Below are 14,405 nucleotides of genomic sequence, written 5' to 3'. Positions count from 1 at the left end.
ATTGTGGAAATCTGTAAAGTATGGTTCCAAAGCCCTCAAGACCTGTATTTCACTAATTCTTCTTGAGGATGTTATGATCAGTGGGAATGGCAATACACCAGTTAAGAGACTTAAGAGGGATTTACTGGAAAGGTTCAAATAAAGGCATGACAGAGCTCTAAGAAAGAATGTTAAAGCTCAAGCAAGATTCTACAATGATTTGGGAGTATTCAACCGCTAGAATTACTGAATAATGTGACAACTAAAGGATACAATGCCCAAGTGTGCTTAAAGAATGGTAACATGTAAAGATGCAATCAGTCGAGCACCCGATTCTCAAAAGAAAAGGGGATGTAGCTCAGTGGTAGAGCGCATGCTTTGCATGTATGAGGCCCCGGGTTCAATCCCCGGCATCTCCAGCTTTTATGGTTACTTTCGCAACTGAAAGTTGTCTCTTCGAAAGAGCCAAGGAAATCAAGCAAACCAACAGATGAATGGGTAAAAAAATTGTTTGATAAGGAATTTAAAACAATGGCTCAATGTTACACTGTAAAGGAAAGGCTGACAATTGGTCATCTAATAAAAAGAAACATTAACATGTCTGAAAGCCACCCTTTACCTTTTTTGAAAAACTTTCATGCAGATGCTTTATGTTGTCACTTGTGAGATTTAGGTAGACAGTTGCATATTAACACTGGCAGAGATAGTAACATCGCTTCAATGTCCATGAAAGCACTCTTCTGTAATGGGAAAAGTTATAATACATTCCATAAGAGAGGCTGTATCTCAGTGTTTGAGCACATTTAGGAGGCCCCGAATTACAAGCCTGATGACCTGCTTTTGGAACAGAGGTGAAGACATGCTGTTCATAGAATTACCTATATCCTTGGACTTTCTATAAAATGGTTAACTATCATCTTCTGAAAGACAACCTACTTTATTTCCCTTATTCCTAGGAGAGGGAAATTAAAAAGGCATAATGATGTTCAGGTTGAGGTGAGAAGAATATAGTATCTTAAAAAAGAATGAAATAGTCAGCAAGCTAGTGAACCAATTCATTGTGGAAATCTGTAAAGTATGGTTCCAAAGCCCTCAAGACCTGTATTTCACTAATTCTTCTTGAGGATGTTATGATCAGTGGGAATGGCAATACACCAGTTAAGAGACTTAAGAGGGATTTACTGGAAAGGTTCAAATAAAGGCATGACAGAGCTCTAAGAAAGAATGTTAAAGCTCAAGCGAGATTCTACAATGATTTGGGAGTATTCAACCGCTAGAATTACTGAATAATGTGACAACTAAAGGATACAATGCCCAAGTGTGCTTAAAGAATGGTAAATTGCATGTTCAATGTTCAGGGTTCAGGTAATTTTCAAGACCTATCGAAAGGAACTCTTCCATATTATTAGCCAACAAGCATCAACATGCACTTTGGATGCTACACACCAGGTTGCAAAAGTCTTCCAGACCATTGAATATCTTTTAGAGCTGGATGACTTCCTAGCACACTACAGTCTATCGGACAGTACTCCGCTGACCTGCAACTGTGAAAATATCCATGACTTCCATTACATCTGCTAGGATATCTGATGAAAAATCAATCGCTGATGAGGAAGGCTCACAAACATCCAAAGTTTGAATTGTTTCTCTACTGCCATCCTGATGACCTGCGGAAACCACAGTTTCTCTACTCACCATCAGAGTATAATGGTGCTCATCATTCCATCCTCTTAGATCTACCTATGAAGACTGGAATAACATGTAAAGATGCAATCAGTCGAGCACCCGATTCTCGAAAGAAAAGGGGATGTAGCTCAGTGGTAGAGCGCATGCTTTGCATGTATGAGGCCCCGGGTTCAATCATCGGCATCTCCAGCTTTTATGGTTACTTTTGCAACTGAAAGTTGTCTCTTTGAAAGAGCCAAGGAAATCAAGCAAACCAACAGATGAATGGGTAAAAAAATTGTTTGATAAGGAATTTAAAACAATGGCTCAATGTTACACTGTAAAGGAAAAGGCTGACAATTGGTCATCTAATAAAAAGAAACATTAACATGTCTGAACGCCACCCTTTACCTTTTTTTAAAAACTTTCATGCAGATGCTTTATGTTGTCACTTGTGAGATTTAGGTACACAGTTGCATATTAACACTGGCAGAGATAGTAACATCGCTTCAATGTCCATGAAAGCACTCTTCTGTAATGGGAAAAGTTATAATACATTCCATAAGAGAGGCTGTATCTCAGTGTTTGAGCACATTTAGGAGGCCCCGAATTACAAGCCTGATGACCTGCTTTTGGAACAGAGGTGAAGACATGCTGTTCATAGAATTACCTATATCCTTGGACTTTCTATAAAATGGTTAACTATCATCTTCTGAAAGACAACCTACTTTATTTCCCTTATTCCTAGGAGAGGGAAATTAAGAAGGCATAATGATGTTCAGGTTGAGGTGAGAAGAATATAGTATCTTAAAAAAGAATGAAATAGTCAGCAAGCTAGTGAACCAATTCATTGTGGAAATCTGTAAAGTAATGTTCCAAAGCCCTCAAGACCTGTATTTCACTAATTCTTCTTGAAGATGTTATGATCAGTGGGAATGGCAATACACCAGTTAAGAGACTTAAGAGGGATTTACTGGAAAGGTTCAAATAAAGGCATGACAGAGCTCTAAGAAAGAATGTTAAAGCTCAAGCAAGATTCTACAATGATTTGGGACTATTCAACCGCTAGAATTACTGAATAATGTGACAACTAAAGGATACAATGCCCAAGTGTGCTTAAAGAATGGTAAATTGCATGTTCAATGTTCAGGGTTCAGGTAATTTTCAAGACCTATCGAAAGGAACTCTTCCATATTATTAGCCAACAAGCATCAACATGCACTTTGGATGCTACACACCAGGTTGCAAAAGTCTTCCAGACCATTGAATATCTTTTAGAGCTGGATGACTTCCTAGCACACTACAGTCTATCGGACAGTACTCCGCTCACCTGCAACTGTGTAAATATCCATGACTTCCATTACATCTGCTAGGATATCTGATGAAAAATCAATCGCTGATGAGGAAGGCTCACAAACATCCAAAGTTTGAATTGTTTCTCTACTGCCATCCTGATGACCTGCGGAAACCACAGTTTCTCTACTCACCATCAGAGTATAATGGTGCTCATCGTTCCATCCTCTTAGATCTACCTATGAAGACTGGAATAACATGTAAAGATGCAATCAGTCGAGCACCCAATTCTCAAAAGAAAAGGGGATGTAGCTCAGTGGTAGAGCGCATGCTTTGCATGTATGAGGCCCCGGGTTCAATCCCCGGCATCTCCAGCTTTTATGGTTACTTTCGCAACTGAAAGTTGTCTCTTCGAAAGAGCCAAGGAAATCAAGCAAACCAACAGATGAATGGGTAAAAAAATTGTTTGATAAGGAATTTAAAACAATGGCTCAATGTTACACTGTAAAGGAAAGGCTGACAATTGGTCATCTAATAAAAAGAAACATTAACATGTCTGAAAGCCACCCTTTACCTTTTTTGAAAAACTTTCATGCAGATGCTTTATGTTGTCACTTGTGAGATTTAGGTACACAGTTGCATATTAACACTGGCAGAGATAGTAACATCGCTTCAATGTCCATGAAAGCACTCTTCTGTAATGGGAAAAGTTATAATACATTCCATAAGAGAGGCTGTATCTCAGTGTTTGAGCACATTTAGGAGGCCCCGAATTACAAGCCTGATGACCTGCTTTTGGAACAGAGGTGAAGACATGCTGTTCATAGAATTACCTATATCCTTGGACTTTCTATAAAATGGTTAACTATCATCTTCTGAAAGACAACCTACTTTATTTCCCTTATTCCTAGGAGAGGGAAATTAAAAAGGCATAATGATGTTCAGGTTGAGGTGAGAAGAATATAGTATCTTAAAAAAGAATGAAATAGTCAGCAAGCTAGTGAACCAATTCATTGTGGAAATCTGTAAAGTATGGTTCCAAAGCCCTCAAGACCTGTATTTCACTAATTCTTCTTGAGGATGTTATGATCAGTGGGAATGGCAATACACCAGTTAAGAGACTTAAGAGGGATTTACTGGAAAGGTTCAAATAAAGGCATGACAGAGCTCTAAGAAAGAATGTTAAAGCTCAAGCGAGATTCTACAATGATTTGGGAGTATTCAACCGCTAGAATTACTGAATAATGTGACAACTAAAGGATACAATGCCCAAGTGTGCTTAAAGAATGGTAAATTGCATGTTCAATGTTCAGGGTTCAGGTAATTTTCAAGACCTATCGAAAGGAACTCTTCCATATTATTAGCCAACAAGCATCAACATGCACTTTGGATGCTACACACCAGGTTGCAAAAGTCTTCCAGACCATTGAATATCTTTTAGAGCTGGATGACTTCCTAGCACACTACAGTCTATCGGACAGTACTCCGCTGACCTGCAACTGTGAAAATATCCATGACTTCCATTACATCTGCTAGGATATCTGATGAAAAATCAATCGCTGATGAGGAAGGCTCACAAACATCCAAAGTTTGAATTGTTTCTCTACTGCCATCCTGATGACCTGCGGAAACCACAGTTTCTCTACTCACCATCAGAGTATAATGGTGCTCATCATTCCATCCTCTTAGATCTACCTATGAAGACTGGAATAACATGTAAAGATGCAATCAGTCGAGCACCCGATTCTCGAAAGAAAAGGGGATGTAGCTCAGTGGTAGAGCGCATGCTTTGCATGTATGAGGCCCCGGGTTCAATCATCGGCATCTCCAGCTTTTATGGTTACTTTTGCAACTGAAAGTTGTCTCTTTGAAAGAGCCAAGGAAATCAAGCAAACCAACAGATGAATGGGTAAAAAAATTGTTTGATAAGGAATTTAAAACAATGGCTCAATGTTACACTGTAAAGGAAAAGGCTGACAATTGGTCATCTAATAAAAAGAAACATTAACATGTCTGAACGCCACCCTTTACCTTTTTTTAAAAACTTTCATGCAGATGCTTTATGTTGTCACTTGTGAGATTTAGGTACACAGTTGCATATTAACACTGGCAGAGATAGTAACATCGCTTCAATGTCCATGAAAGCACTCTTCTGTAATGGGAAAAGTTATAATACATTCCATAAGAGAGGCTGTATCTCAGTGTTTGAGCACATTTAGGAGGCCCCGAATTACAAGCCTGATGACCTGCTTTTGGAACAGAGGTGAAGACATGCTGTTCATAGAATTACCTATATCCTTGGACTTTCTATAAAATGGTTAACTATCATCTTCTGAAAGACAACCTACTTTATTTCCCTTATTCCTAGGAGAGGGAAATTAAGAAGGCATAATGATGTTCAGGTTGAGGTGAGAAGAATATAGTATCTTAAAAAAGAATGAAATAGTCAGCAAGCTAGTGAACCAATTCATTGTGGAAATCTGTAAAGTAATGTTCCAAAGCCCTCAAGACCTGTATTTCACTAATTCTTCTTGAAGATGTTATGATCAGTGGGAATGGCAATACACCAGTTAAGAGACTTAAGAGGGATTTACTGGAAAGGTTCAAATAAAGGCATGACAGAGCTCTAAGAAAGAATGTTAAAGCTCAAGCAAGATTCTACAATGATTTGGGACTATTCAACCGCTAGAATTACTGAATAATGTGACAACTAAAGGATACAATGCCCAAGTGTGCTTAAAGAATGGTAAATTGCATGTTCAATGTTCAGGGTTCAGGTAATTTTCAAGACCTATCGAAAGGAACTCTTCCATATTATTAGCCAACAAGCATCAACATGCACTTTGGATGCTACACACCAGGTTGCAAAAGTCTTCCAGACCATTGAATATCTTTTAGAGCTGGATGACTTCCTAGCACACTACAGTCTATCGGACAGTACTCCGCTCACCTGCAACTGTGTAAATATCCATGACTTCCATTACATCTGCTAGGATATCTGATGAAAAATCAATCGCTGATGAGGAAGGCTCACAAACATCCAAAGTTTGAATTGTTTCTCTACTGCCATCCTGATGACCTGCGGAAACCACAGTTTCTCTACTCACCATCAGAGTATAATGGTGCTCATCGTTCCATCCTCTTAGATCTACCTATGAAGACTGGAATAACATGTAAAGATGCAATCAGTCGAGCACCCAATTCTCAAAAGAAAAGGGGATGTAGCTCAGTGGTAGAGCGCATGCTTTGCATGTATGAGGCCCCGGGTTCAATCCCCGGCATCTCCAGCTTTTATGGTTACTTTCGCAACTGAAAGTTGTCTCTTCGAAAGAGCCAAGGAAATCAAGCAAACCAACAGATGAATGGGTAAAAAAATTGTTTGATAAGGAATTTAAAACAATGGCTCAATGTTACACTGTAAAGGAAAGGCTGACAATTGGTCATCTAATAAAAAGAAACATTAACATGTCTGAAAGCCACCCTTTACCTTTTTTGAAAAACTTTCATGCAGATGCTTTATGTTGTCACTTGTGAGATTTAGGTACACAGTTGCATATTAACACTGGCAGAGATAGTAACATCGCTTCAATGTCCATGAAAGCACTCTTCTGTAATGGGAAAAGTTATAATACATTCCATAAGAGAGGCTGTATCTCAGTGTTTGAGCACATTTAGGAGGCCCCGAATTACAAGCCTGATGACCTGCTTTTGGAACAGAGGTGAAGACATGCTGTTCATAGAATTACCTATATCCTTGGACTTTCTATAAAATGGTTAACTATCATCTTCTGAAAGACAACCTACTTTATTTCCCTTATTCCTAGGAGAGGGAAATTAAAAAGGCATAATGATGTTCAGGTTGAGGTGAGAAGAATATAGTATCTTAAAAAAGAATGAAATAGTCAGCAAGCTAGTGAACCAATTCATTGTGGAAATCTGTAAAGTATGGTTCCAAAGCCCTCAAGACCTGTATTTCACTAATTCTTCTTGAGGATGTTATGATCAGTGGGAATGGCAATACACCAGTTAAGAGACTTAAGAGGGATTTACTGGAAAGGTTCAAATAAAGGCATGACAGAGCTCTAAGAAAGAATGTTAAAGCTCAAGCGAGATTCTACAATGATTTGGGAGTATTCAACCGCTAGAATTACTGAATAATGTGACAACTAAAGGATACAATGCCCAAGTGTGCTTAAAGAATGGTAAATTGCATGTTCAATGTTCAGGGTTCAGGTAATTTTCAAGACCTATCGAAAGGAACTCTTCCATATTATTAGCCAACAAGCATCAACATGCACTTTGGATGCTACACACCAGGTTGCAAAAGTCTTCCAGACCATTGAATATCTTTTAGAGCTGGATGACTTCCTAGCACACTACAGTCTATCGGACAGTACTCCGCTGACCTGCAACTGTGAAAATATCCATGACTTCCATTACATCTGCTAGGATATCTGATGAAAAATCAATCGCTGATGAGGAAGGCTCACAAACATCCAAAGTTTGAATTGTTTCTCTACTGCCATCCTGATGACCTGCGGAAACCACAGTTTCTCTACTCACCATCAGAGTATAATGGTGCTCATCATTCCATCCTCTTAGATCTACCTATGAAGACTGGAATAACATGTAAAGATGCAATCAGTCGAGCACCCGATTCTCGAAAGAAAAGGGGATGTAGCTCAGTGGTAGAGCGCATGCTTTGCATGTATGAGGCCCCGGGTTCAATCATCGGCATCTCCAGCTTTTATGGTTACTTTTGCAACTGAAAGTTGTCTCTTTGAAAGAGCCAAGGAAATCAAGCAAACCAACAGATGAATGGGTAAAAAAATTGTTTGATAAGGAATTTAAAACAATGGCTCAATGTTACACTGTAAAGGAAAAGGCTGACAATTGGTCATCTAATAAAAAGAAACATTAACATGTCTGAACGCCACCCTTTACCTTTTTTTAAAAACTTTCATGCAGATGCTTTATGTTGTCACTTGTGAGATTTAGGTACACAGTTGCATATTAACACTGGCAGAGATAGTAACATCGCTTCAATGTCCATGAAAGCACTCTTCTGTAATGGGAAAAGTTATAATACATTCCATAAGAGAGGCTGTATCTCAGTGTTTGAGCACATTTAGGAGGCCCCGAATTACAAGCCTGATGACCTGCTTTTGGAACAGAGGTGAAGACATGCTGTTCATAGAATTACCTATATCCTTGGACTTTCTATAAAATGGTTAACTATCATCTTCTGAAAGACAACCTACTTTATTTCCCTTATTCCTAGGAGAGGGAAATTAAGAAGGCATAATGATGTTCAGGTTGAGGTGAGAAGAATATAGTATCTTAAAAAAGAATGAAATAGTCAGCAAGCTAGTGAACCAATTCATTGTGGAAATCTGTAAAGTAATGTTCCAAAGCCCTCAAGACCTGTATTTCACTAATTCTTCTTGAAGATGTTATGATCAGTGGGAATGGCAATACACCAGTTAAGAGACTTAAGAGGGATTTACTGGAAAGGTTCAAATAAAGGCATGACAGAGCTCTAAGAAAGAATGTTAAAGCTCAAGCAAGATTCTACAATGATTTGGGACTATTCAACCGCTAGAATTACTGAATAATGTGACAACTAAAGGATACAATGCCCAAGTGTGCTTAAAGAATGGTAAATTGCATGTTCAATGTTCAGGGTTCAGGTAATTTTCAAGACCTATCGAAAGGAACTCTTCCATATTATTAGCCAACAAGCATCAACATGCACTTTGGATGCTACACACCAGGTTGCAAAAGTCTTCCAGACCATTGAATATCTTTTAGAGCTGGATGACTTCCTAGCACACTACAGTCTATCGGACAGTACTCCGCTCACCTGCAACTGTGTAAATATCCATGACTTCCATTACATCTGCTAGGATATCTGATGAAAAATCAATCGCTGATGAGGAAGGCTCACAAACATCCAAAGTTTGAATTGTTTCTCTACTGCCATCCTGATGACCTGCGGAAACCACAGTTTCTCTACTCACCATCAGAGTATAATGGTGCTCATCGTTCCATCCTCTTAGATCTACCTATGAAGACTGGAATAACATGTAAAGATGCAATCAGTCGAGCACCCAATTCTCAAAAGAAAAGGGGATGTAGCTCAGTGGTAGAGCGCATGCTTTGCATGTATGAGGCCCCGGGTTCAATCCCCGGCATCTCCAGCTTTTATGGTTACTTTCGCAACTGAAAGTTGTCTCTTCGAAAGAGCCAAGGAAATCAAGCAAACCAACAGATGAATGGGTAAAAAATTTTTTGATAAGGAATTTAAAACAATGGCTCAATGTTACACTGTAAAGGAAAGGCTGACAATTGGTCATCTAATAAAAAGAAACATTAACATGTCTGAAAGCCACCCTTTACCTTTTTTGAAAAACTTTCATGCAGATGCTTTATGTTGTCACTTGTGAGATTTAGGTACACAGTTGCATATTAACACTGGCAGAGATAGTAACATCGCTTCAATGTCCATGAAAGCACTCTTCTGTAATGGGAAAAGTTATAATACATTCCATAAGAGAGGCTGTATCTCAGTGTTTGAGCACATTTAGGAGGCCCCGAATTACAAGCCTGATGACCTGCTTTTGGAACAGAGGTGAAGACATGCTGTTCATAGAATTACCTATATCCTTGGACTTTCTATAAAATGGTTAACTATCATCTTCTGAAAGACAACCTACTTTATTTCCCTTATTCCTAGGAGAGGGAAATTAAAAAGGCATAATGATGTTCAGGTTGAGGTGAGAAGAATATAGTATCTTAAAAAAGAATGAAATAGTCAGCAAGCTAGTGAACCAATTCATTGTGGAAATCTGTAAAGTATGGTTCCAAAGCCCTTAAGACCTGTATTTCACTAATTCTTCTTGAGGATGTTATGATCAGTGGGAATGGCAATACACCAGTTAAGAGACTTAAGAGGGATTTACTGGAAAGGTTCAAATAAAGGCATGACAGAGCTCTAAGAAAGAATGTTAAAGCTCAAGCGAGATTCTACAATGATTTGGGAGTATTCAACCGCTAGAATTACTGAATAATGTGACAACTAAAGGATACAATGCCCAAGTGTGCTTAAAGAATGGTAAATTGCATGTTCAATGTTCAGGGTTCAGGTAATTTTCAAGACCTATCGAAAGGAACTCTTCCATATTATTAGCCAACAAGCATCAACATGCACTTTGGATGCTACACACCAGGTTGCAAAAGTCTTCCAGACAATTGAATATCTTTTAGAGCTGGATGACTTCCTAGCACACTACAGTCTATCGGACAGTACTCCGCTGACCTGCAACTGTGAAAATATCCATGACTTCCATTACATCTGCTAGGATATCTGATGAAAAATCAATCGCTGATGAGGAAGGCTCACAAACATCCAAAGTTTGAATTGTTTCTCTACTGCCATCCTGATGACCTGCGGAAACCACAGTTTCTCTACTCACCATGAGAGTATAATGGTGCTCATCATTCCATCCTCTTAGATCTACCTATGAAGACTGGAATAACATGTAAAGATGCAATCAGTCGAGCACCCGATTCTCGAAAGAAAAGGGGATGTAGCTCAGTGGTAGAGCGCATGCTTTGCATGTATGAGGCCCCGGGTTCAATCCCCGGCATCTCCAGCTTTTATGGTTACTTTCGCAACTGAAAGTTGTCTCTTCGAAAGAGCCAAGGAAATCAAGCAAACCAACAGATGAATGGGTAAAAAAATTGTTTGATAAGGAATTTAAAACAATGGCTCAATGTTACACTGTAAAGGAAAGGCTGACAATTGGTCATCTAATAAAAAGAAACATTAACATGTCTGAAAGCCACCCTTTACCTTTTTTGAAAAACTTTCATGCAGATGCTTTATGTTGTCACTTGTGAGATTTAGGTACACAGTTGCATATTAACACTGGCAGAGATAGTAACATCGCTTCAATGTCCATGAAAGCACTCTTCTGTAATGGGAAAAGTTATAATACATTCCATAAGAGAGGCTGTATCTCAGTGTTTGAGCACATTTAGGAGGCCCCGAATTACAAGCCTGATGACCTGCTTTTGGAACAGAGGTGAAGACATGCTGTTCATAGAATTACCTATATCCTTGGACTTTCTATAAAATGGTTAACTATCATCTTCTGAAAGACAACCTACTTTATTTCCCTTATTCCTAGGAGAGGGAAATTAAGAAGGCATAATGATGTTCAGGTTGAGGTGAGAAGAATATAGTATCTTAAAAAAGAATGAAATAGTCAGCAAGCTAGTGAACCAATTCATTGTGGAAATCTGTAAAGTAATGTTCCAAAGCCCTCAAGACCTGTATTTCACTAATTCTTCTTGAAGATGTTATGATCAGTGGGAATGGCAATACACCAGTTAAGAGACTTAAGAGGGATTTACTGGAAAGGTTCAAATAAAGGCATGACAGAGCTCTAAGAAAGAATGTTAAAGCTCAAGCAAGATTCTACAATGATTTGGGAGTATTCAACCGCTAGAATTACTGAATAATGTGACAACTAAAGGATACAATGCCCAAGTGTGCTTAAAGAATGGTAAATTGCATGTTCAATGTTCAGGGTTCAGGTAATTTTCAAGACCCATCGAAAGGAACTCTTCCATATTATTAGCGAACAAGCTTCAACATGCACTTTGGATGCTACACACCAGGTTGCAAAAGTCTTCCAGACCATTGAATATCTTTTAGAGCTGGATGACTTCCTAGCACACTACAGTCTATCGGACAGTACTCCGCTGACCTGCAACTGTGAAAATATCCATGACTTCCATTACATCTGCTAGGATATCTGATGAAAAATCAATCGCTGATGAGGAAGGCTCACAAACATCCAAAGTTTGAATTGTTTCTCTACTGCCATCCTGATGACCTGCGGAAACCACAGTTTCTCTACTCACCATCAGAGTATAATGGTGCTCATCGTTCCATCCTCTTAGATCTACCTATGAAGACTGGAATAACATGTAAAGATGCAATCAGTCGAGCACCCGATTCTCAAAAGAAAAGGGGATGTAGCTCAGTGGTAGAGCGCATGCTTTGCATGTATGAGGCCCCGGGTTCAATCCCCGGCATCTCCAGCTTTTATGGTTACTTTCGCAACTGAAAGTTGTCTCTTCGAAAGAGCCAAGGAAATCAAGCAAACCAACAGATGAATGGGTAAAAAAATTGTTTGATAAGGAATTTAAAACAATGGCTCAATGTTACACTGTAAAGGAAAGGCTGACAATTGGTCATCTAATAAAAAGAAACATTAACATGTCTGAAAGCCACCCTTTACCTTTTTTGAAAAACTTTCATGCAGATGCTTTATGTTGTCACTTGTGAGATTTAGGTACACAGTTGCATATTAACACTGGCAGAGATAGTAACATCGCTTCAATGTCCATGAAAGCACTCTTCTGTAATGGGAAAAGTTATAATACATTCCATAAGAGAGGCTGTATCTCAGTGTTTGAGCACATTTAGGAGGCCCCGAATTACAAGCCTGATGACCTGCTTTTGGAACAGAGGTGAAGACATGCTGTTCATAGAATTACCTATATCCTTGGACTTTCTATAAAATGGTTAACTATCATCTTCTGAAAGACAACCTACTTTATTTCCCTTATTCCTAGGAGAGGGAAATTAAAAAGGCATAATGATGTTCAGGTTGAGGTGAGAAGAATATAGTATCTTAAAAAAGAATGAAATAGTCAGCAAGCTAGTGAACCAATTCATTGTGGAAATCTGTAAAGTATGGTTCCAAAGCCCTTAAGACCTGTATTTCACTAATTCTTCTTGAGGATGTTATGATCAGTGGGAATGGCAATACACCAGTTAAGAGACTTAAGAGGGATTTACTGGAAAGGTTCAAATAAAGGCATGACAGAGCTCTAAGAAAGAATGTTAAAGCTCAAGCGAGATTCTACAATGATTTGGGAGTATTCAACCGCTAGAATTACTGAATAATGTGACAACTAAAGGATACAATGCCCAAGTGTGCTTAAAGAATGGTAACATGTAAAGATGCAATCAGTCGAGCACCCGATTCTCGAAAGAAAAGGGGATGTAGCTCAGTGGTAGAGCGCATGCTTTGCATGTATGAGGCCCCGGGTTCAATCCCCGGCATCTCCAGCTTTTATGGTTACTTTCGCAACTGAAAGTTGTCTCTTCGAAAGAGCCAAGGAAATCAAGCAAACCAACAGATGAATGGGTAAAAAAATTGTTTGATAAGGAATTTAAAACAATGGCTCAATGTTACACTGTAAAGGAAAGGCTGACAATTGGTCATCTAATAAAAAGAAACATTAACATGTCTGAAAGCCACCCTTTACCTTTTTTGAAAAACTTTCATGCAGATGCTTTATGTTGTCACTTGTGAGATTTAGGTACACAGTTGCATATTAACACTGGCAGAGATAGTAACATCGCTTCAATGTCCATGAAAGCACTCTTCTGTAATGGGAAAAGTTATAATACATTCCATAAGAGAGGCTGTATCTCAGTGTTTGAGCACATTTAGGAGGCCCCGAATTACAAGCCTGATGACCTGCTTTTGGAACAGAGGTGAAGACATGCTGTTCATAGAATTACCTATATCCTTGGACTTTCTATAAAATGGTTAACTATCATCTTCTGAAAGACAACCTACTTTATTTCCCTTATTCCTAGGAGAGGGAAATTAAGAAGGCATAATGATGTTCAGGTTGAGGTGAGAAGAATATAGTATCTTAAAAAAGAATGAAATAGTCAGCAAGCTAGTGAACCAATTCATTGTGGAAATCTGTAAAGTAATGTTCCAAAGCCCTCAAGACCTGTATTTCACTAATTCTTCTTGAAGATGTTATGATCAGTGGGAATGGCAATACACCAGTTAAGAGACTTAAGAGGGATTTACTGGAAAGGTTCAAATAAAGGCATGACAGAGCTCTAAGAAAGAATGTTAAAGCTCAAGCAAGATTCTACAATGATTTGGGAGTATTCAACCGCTAGAATTACTGAATAATGTGACAACTAAAGGATACAATGCCCAAGTGTGCTTAAAGAATGGTAAATTGCATGTTCAATGTTCAGGGTTCAGGTAATTTTCAAGACCTATCGAAAGGAACTCTTCCATATTATTAGCCAACAAGCATCAACATGCACTTTGGATGCTACACACCAGGTTGCAAAAGTCTTCCAGACCATTGAATATCTTTTAGAGCTGGATGACTTCCTAGCACACTACAGTCTATCGGACAGTACTCCGCTGACCTGCAACTGTGAAAATATCCATGACTTCCATTACATCTGCTAGGATATCTGATGAAAAATCAATCGCTGATGAGGAAGGCTCACAAACATCCAAAGTTTGAATTGTTTCTCTACTGCCATCCTGATGACCTGCGGAAACCACAGTTTCTCTACTCACCATCAGAGTATAATGGTGCTCATCATTCCATCCTCTTAGATCTAC

The 14,405-nt window shown here is 38.8% G+C and overlaps 10 non-coding genes across 10 annotated transcripts; all 10 read left to right on the top strand.

The window, feature by feature from the left end:
• The first annotated feature begins 326 nt into the window (after window positions 1–326).
• On the top strand, window positions 327–398 carry TRNAA-UGC (transfer RNA alanine (anticodon UGC)). The gene has a single exon. It is a non-coding gene; the product is annotated as a tRNA-Ala (tRNA).
• A 1,384-nt stretch (window positions 399–1,782) lies between these two features.
• TRNAA-UGC (transfer RNA alanine (anticodon UGC)) lies at window positions 1,783–1,854 on the top strand. Its single transcript has one exon. It is a non-coding gene; the product is annotated as a tRNA-Ala (tRNA).
• Window positions 1,855–3,239: 1,385 nt separating this feature from the next.
• On the top strand, window positions 3,240–3,311 carry TRNAA-UGC (transfer RNA alanine (anticodon UGC)). Its single transcript has one exon. It is a non-coding gene; the product is annotated as a tRNA-Ala (tRNA).
• Window positions 3,312–4,695: 1,384 nt separating this feature from the next.
• Window positions 4,696–4,767, top strand: TRNAA-UGC (transfer RNA alanine (anticodon UGC)). The gene has a single exon. It is a non-coding gene; the product is annotated as a tRNA-Ala (tRNA).
• A 1,385-nt stretch (window positions 4,768–6,152) lies between these two features.
• Window positions 6,153–6,224, top strand: TRNAA-UGC (transfer RNA alanine (anticodon UGC)). The gene has a single exon. It is a non-coding gene; the product is annotated as a tRNA-Ala (tRNA).
• Window positions 6,225–7,608: 1,384 nt separating this feature from the next.
• TRNAA-UGC (transfer RNA alanine (anticodon UGC)) lies at window positions 7,609–7,680 on the top strand. Its single transcript has one exon. It is a non-coding gene; the product is annotated as a tRNA-Ala (tRNA).
• Window positions 7,681–9,065: 1,385 nt separating this feature from the next.
• TRNAA-UGC (transfer RNA alanine (anticodon UGC)) lies at window positions 9,066–9,137 on the top strand. The gene has a single exon. It is a non-coding gene; the product is annotated as a tRNA-Ala (tRNA).
• A 1,383-nt stretch (window positions 9,138–10,520) lies between these two features.
• Window positions 10,521–10,592, top strand: TRNAA-UGC (transfer RNA alanine (anticodon UGC)). The gene has a single exon. It is a non-coding gene; the product is annotated as a tRNA-Ala (tRNA).
• A 1,384-nt stretch (window positions 10,593–11,976) lies between these two features.
• On the top strand, window positions 11,977–12,048 carry TRNAA-UGC (transfer RNA alanine (anticodon UGC)). The gene has a single exon. It is a non-coding gene; the product is annotated as a tRNA-Ala (tRNA).
• A 964-nt stretch (window positions 12,049–13,012) lies between these two features.
• TRNAA-UGC (transfer RNA alanine (anticodon UGC)) lies at window positions 13,013–13,084 on the top strand. Its single transcript has one exon. It is a non-coding gene; the product is annotated as a tRNA-Ala (tRNA).
• The last annotated feature ends 1,321 nt before the right edge of the window (window positions 13,085–14,405 follow it).

This window comes from Mixophyes fleayi, chromosome 3, assembly GCF_038048845.1.
Source record: "Mixophyes fleayi isolate aMixFle1 chromosome 3, aMixFle1.hap1, whole genome shotgun sequence".
NCBI classification, from domain to species: Eukaryota; Metazoa; Chordata; class Amphibia; order Anura; family Limnodynastidae; genus Mixophyes; species Mixophyes fleayi.
This window is presented reverse-complemented; position numbering and strand designations above follow the sequence as displayed.